The following is a 6,000-nucleotide window of genomic DNA, read 5'->3' as shown; positions in this document are numbered from 1 at the left end:
TAGGTTTCCAAAGCACCAGATGCTGCCATTGGGGCTACCACGTTGTTGAGTTTATAGTATTTGCTCTCATCCACCAGGAGTCGCCTGACTTTTGTAGGGGACAGATCACTGAATTAAATGAGGACATGATGGGGATTGTACCCCTGTAGTATTGGTTTTCATTTACTGTTCTGGCTGAAATGAAGGAGTGGGGCAGTGTCAGAGACTTGCTGTTGGTTGCTCCCATTGTGATAGCTTTTACTCCTCACGCTAAGGAACCAATGTAGAGTTCTGCCAACCACCAAATACATCCATTCCAATTAAATCTGGCCAGCCCCAGGAAGGAGAAGTGACCTTGGGCAAGGCGGCTCTCTTTAGCTGAGAGCAAGTCTTGGAGACAGACTCAGATGAGAACTGTTGGCTTCCAGCATTTCCAGCAGCTGGGGGAATGAATGTTTCTGTTTTGAATGGAATGGAGCAGGGGGAGGGGATCTGGTGAGCCCATAACATCTTCCACTACACTGAATGACCCTCATATTCTTTGATAAAATTCATGGTTAAAAAATCAAGGATTTATCTGAAAGTGCAATAGGAGAGGAAAGAGAAAGAATGCCAGTTACTCTCTTTTTTCAAGATTGGGGAAAGAATCAGCCTTTTGATTTATTTATCTTAAAGAGTAATTCCCATGAATAAGCTATCCCACAACCTCATTTCTCCCACCAAAACGATACACAAGCTATCATACTATTTGCTCCTTTCTCTCATTCCAAGTGCTTGTCTTGACTTCTAAACATAATTCCCGCTCTAAATGTCAATGCTGTATATCTCATCTCCCCGTGGAGGTAAAACTGGGCAATGATTAGATCTACATTAAATAAGCATCAGTTATACTTTTGAGATGAGCTGACTTTGAATTTCCTAAACCTACTTTTTATTGAGAAAGCACCTCTACTCCATGGCATTTCTTAGAAAAATATAAGAAGGAAACTTAAGCATCTCACAGGTCAAGAAAAGAACAAGCCATGAAAAAATGCTAAGACAGGGGTTTTTTTTCAAATAGCCTATAACTTAGATTCATTTATTTAACTTTTTTTTTTTTTGAGAAAGATTAGCCCTGAGCTAACATCTGCCACCAATCCTCCTCTTTTTTCTGAGGAAGATTGGCCCTGAGCTAACATCTGTGCCTGTCTTCCTCTACTGTATATGTGGGATGCCTTCCACAACATGGCTTGATAAGCAGTCTGTAGGTCCGCACCCGGGATCCAAACCAGTGAACCCCGGGCCACTGAAGCAGAACATGTGAACTTAACAACTGCACCACTGGGCTGGCCCCACAAATTAATGCTTTTAATCCCCAAATGTAGTGCAATGTATAATAATCGATTTCTTATATTTTATTGAATTCAATTTTATTTATGTTAATTTTATTTAATTTTTAATATTATTGAATTATATATATTTCAAAACAACAAAAAGAATTGAGATAGGCAGTGAAAAAAAATCTCTCTCTCATCCTCCTTTCCATCTGTCCAATTTCCTCCAATGGAAAACCAACAGTCTTAGCTTCTTACACATCCGGCCAGATTTTCTTTACGTACATTCAAGCATGAATCTATATGCAGAAAAAGTATCTTACACATCATTCTTCACTTTGCTTTTTTCACTTAACAAAATCAATTGTTTTGGGGGTTTTTTTACTGTAACTTCTTTTTCACTTTTTGGTGAGGAAGATTGGCCCTGAGCTAACATCTGTTGCCAATCTTCCTTTTCTTTTTCTCCCCAAAGCCCCAGTACATCATTGTACATCCTAGCTGTAAGTCATTCTAGTTCTTCTGTGTGGGGCGCCACCACAGCACAGCTTGATGAGCAGTGTGTAGGTCCACATCAGGGATCCAAACCAGTGAACCCCGGGCCACTGAAGTGGAGCACGTGAACTTAACCACTCAGCCATGGGGCTGGTCCCAAAACCAATTATTTTTTATTAATGAGAAACCATGTGGTTTTAGGGGTGTTGCAGCAAAATATTATTACTTGAGATTTTATGATAATCATAGAACTATTGCATGTATGCTTGAGATGATGTCTATTACCTATAATTTAGAGATTTAATTCTGTATGTATGCTCCATGCCAATGACAAGGTCCTACAATAAAACTACAATTTATTTCCTTTTAATATTAAGTTATGGGTCACTACAAGCAAAGTGGTCCAGTAATCAGACCCAAATTTTGTGTCTTCTTCTACCTGGCTTCTTCACCTGCCTGTGCTCCTATGATACTGTAGATAGAACCACATTTGGAGGAAACGTCAAAAGCCTACCTTTAAGTACCCTTGTGAATAAGATGTCCAGGGAAAGGGCCCCCATCACCACCCCAACGTTCCCTCCTCCACAAGAACCGCTAACTCCAAATCAGGAAAATGAATTACAACAGCATCCTCAGTGCCTACCGACAGAGACAGATGACTCTCAGAACATGGTCATTTGCAAGGTCAAAGCTCTAGCCAGCACCAGCTTCAAGGCATTTGTAGTCACACAGGGCCTCATGTTCAGAAGGACCCCAGGCTTGGTGGAATGCTCTGGTGTTGCCATCTTGAAATTCTCAATAATTTTTAACAAGATGCCTTGAATTTTCATTTTGCACTGGGCTTTACAAATTACGTAGCCAGTCCTGTCCTCTGCCCCTTCTCAGAATGCATCCTAAAAGGGAGGATGTAGTAAGGGAAAAGAAATGGCTCCAAAAATAAGGAAAAACACACTTCACAAAGCCTGCCTGGCTTAAGTATTATTTTCCCCATGGGAGAGCCTCTTTGGTGCTCCTTGTAAATCCCTACAAAAGGTTAATTGCCTAATCCCTAAGAACCACTGTCATTTTCAGAAAAGACTATTTGTCTTTGCAAAGAGGGACAGGTAATTGGTTTTCGTGTTCAGCTTCATTCTTACCCTTTTTTCCCTTTTCCATTAATGATGAATGGCTTGTCAAACAGTAAAAATATTTTTATTTTAATTACAGAGTCATCAGAAGTCCTTATTTTCAAAAGAAAAGTTTAATTTAATGATTAAAGTCCCTCTACGTCTATGAGTAATAATTGGTTAACAGATACGAAGTCTTCTCTCATTGGACTTATGATATAGCATTGGGACACAGATGAGCACATTTTCAGAAAATTAACATAAGTAGTGCACACCAGTGGATCTTCCATGGACCTCAGGTCCCAGGTGGAACTCGACATATATTGCAAACCATGCTCCAGTCGTGTAGGTACCAACTGCTGCTTGCAGACAGAATCATAACAGACCTCTTAAGGTCACATACTAAAAGTTTTTCAAATGTTCGTAGATGCTGTCAAGATGAGTAAGTCACAAATCACATATGAAAGTGTTGCTGAATTCACGGTAGCTTTTTAAAAGTATTGTTGCAACCACAGACCCAAAACTCCAACTACCATCATGAGAGATTGATCCAAGAGTATTTTGAGTTTATGCAAAAGGGATACTTAAGCTTGGAAAGGATGGGGACCAACTGAGCCAGATGTTCAAGTCGAAATGACTCGGAATGGCATTCAAGGCCTTCCAGCATCAGGCATCTAATGAGGCAGTAGGGGGAGGGGTGAGTAACACAGGTTTAGAAGTCAGATGGACTGTGTTCCACGCTCCGTACTTAGCTGAGTGGCCTTGGACAAACTACTTAACTTCTCTAAGTCTTATCCTCCTCACTTGTAAAATAAGGAAAATAACAGTACTACCTTATTATCTTGATCTCAAAGGAGGAGGATCCTAGAGGTTGAGGGAGCCCCTACTCCCATATAGAGGGAAGAAGGAGCTGAACCAGCAAGCTGGAGCCCTGGCTGTGGTTAGCAATGTGCCCTGCTGGATCATGTAAGTCAAACCGCGCGGCTGCACATTGCAAGCCTGCCAAGTATTACTTAGCTATTGTTACAATGTTTAGTAAGTGTTACTTAGCTATTGTTACAATGTTTAGTAAGTCACTTGCCCACCTGTCTCTGGCTGATTAGCTGCCCTAAACTGTGTGATCATAAAAGCACACTCCAGCACACTGTTTCTCAACCTTTTCGTTCATGACCTTCTAAGAAGTTATTTTCCCTATTTTTCCTAATTGCCTTCCCCATGAAATTGTAATACCATAGATATATTGTAACTCTATTTGTGATGATTAATTTCATGTGTCAAACTTGGCTGGTCCACAGGGTGCGGGAGTTGCCAACCTCACCCCTCCACGTACAAACTGGGAGTGGGAAGGGGTTGTAGGCTTTGGGTGGGAGGTTCCTGAGCAAGCGAGAATGTGACTCATGGCCTCTTGGCCTCTTCTCTGAGTCCTGCCCTTCCAGACAGTGGGCTAGGTATCTTCTCTGAGGGCTGGTCCCAGGGCTTTTGGCCCCACCTAGAAACCTCTTTGCTTACTCCTCACTGGGCACACCCCAGTCTTCCTTCAAGTTCTCAACCCACACCCTCTTTATTCCTCCACGGAGAAACCCTTAATTTCTCCTTTTCCTCTCACAATCATCTTTAAGGCATTTTCAAACCAGAGCCCAAGTGATTAACAACCACAAACTACTTTCCCCTTATTAGAGGGCAGGGGGGATGGAGGCATCAAAGGCTCCTCAGAAGTAAGGGGGAATGTTTGCTTTCCACCCTTAGAGGGACGTGTGCCTCATATCCTAGAAGGGGTTGGATCATTTTAAAGCCATTGTCATCAAGTTTCTGAATTAAAATTGGTTGATTATTTATATCCTGCTATTTTCTTCATCTCAATGAATCTCTAGAAGTTTGTACATCAGGTTGCTGAGAGAAGTTACAGTGGCCTACCTGTGGAGGTCAAGGTAAGGTTCACTGAGGTGTGCTGAGTTCTATCTCAGGTCAGGAGGACAATGATGCTTAATCTCATTCCGAGCCGAACGCCAAAGGCCCAAGGATGACTGCCCTGTCCTGTGTCCTCATGGGCAAATCAAAACTTGCACAGTGACTTGGAGGGGAGATGGCTCTAGTGGTCAGAACAACCTAAAAAATGAGAGGTTGTGAGAACTATTGTGACAGGGACATAGAAAAAAAAAGAATCCTTCACTTTAAGTTGAAATTTTTTGCCCGAGGACAAAACTAAAACGTCTAGACACAATCTGTTAGAATTTCCAAAAGTCTGCTTTCCCAGATACCAGCTTTTGACGTCATGTTGCCCACTACACAGAATCTAAAATTCACAAGGTAATATCAGTGAAGTATGTATGCAGTATATAGAGGTTTTTTCTTTTGTTTTTATTATGAAAGCAATGTAAGTTCATGGTATGAAAGTCAAGCAGAAGGAAATAAGCGGAAATGTAAGGTCTTACGCTGACGCCAGCCACTCATTTCCACTCCCCCAAAGCAATTGCTTTTGTTAAGAACTTTTCCATGCAGTCACAAGAACTACTGTTTGTTTGCTCATGTTTTTAGACAGATGGGACCATACTCTACGTTATTGCTTTGCGACTGCTTTTTTTCAGTATATAATAGCATGCATTGTGTATCTTGCCACCCACAGCTTTTAATAGTTGTATAATAATCCCACTTATTAGGGATGCATGAAGAAATTTTGATGAGTTTCCTAGTACTGGACTTTTAGGGGAAATGCCTGAGAAATAATGATAGTTCACAAAATGATATGATGAATAAACATCTTCATATACAAGCTCCCACGAAAATGTAAGCTCTATGGTGGCAAAGATTTTGCCTGATGGTTCACTTAGTATTGTGCCTGATACATGGTGGGTACCCAAGCAACATTCATTGGGTGAATATATCTTCAGGTGTATATGTATCTCTACAGGTGTTTAAAATTTCTATATATATTGACCAGTCACTCTCCAAAATTATCTCTTCACTATATACTCCCATCTATGTTTTGTTTTGTTTTATTTTGATCAGCTGAGAACATCTTAAGAGCTCGGTCTAGTAGAAATAGCGAATGCTTGTGTATTAATTTCCTTTCACGGCTATAACTAGTTACAATGAATTTAGTGGCTTAAAAC

Source organism: Equus asinus, chromosome 14 (genome assembly GCF_041296235.1).
Source record: "Equus asinus isolate D_3611 breed Donkey chromosome 14, EquAss-T2T_v2, whole genome shotgun sequence".
Classification (NCBI taxonomy): domain Eukaryota; kingdom Metazoa; phylum Chordata; class Mammalia; order Perissodactyla; family Equidae; genus Equus; species Equus asinus.
The sequence above is the reverse complement of the archived record's forward strand: the minus strand, read 5'-3'. Positions refer to the sequence as shown.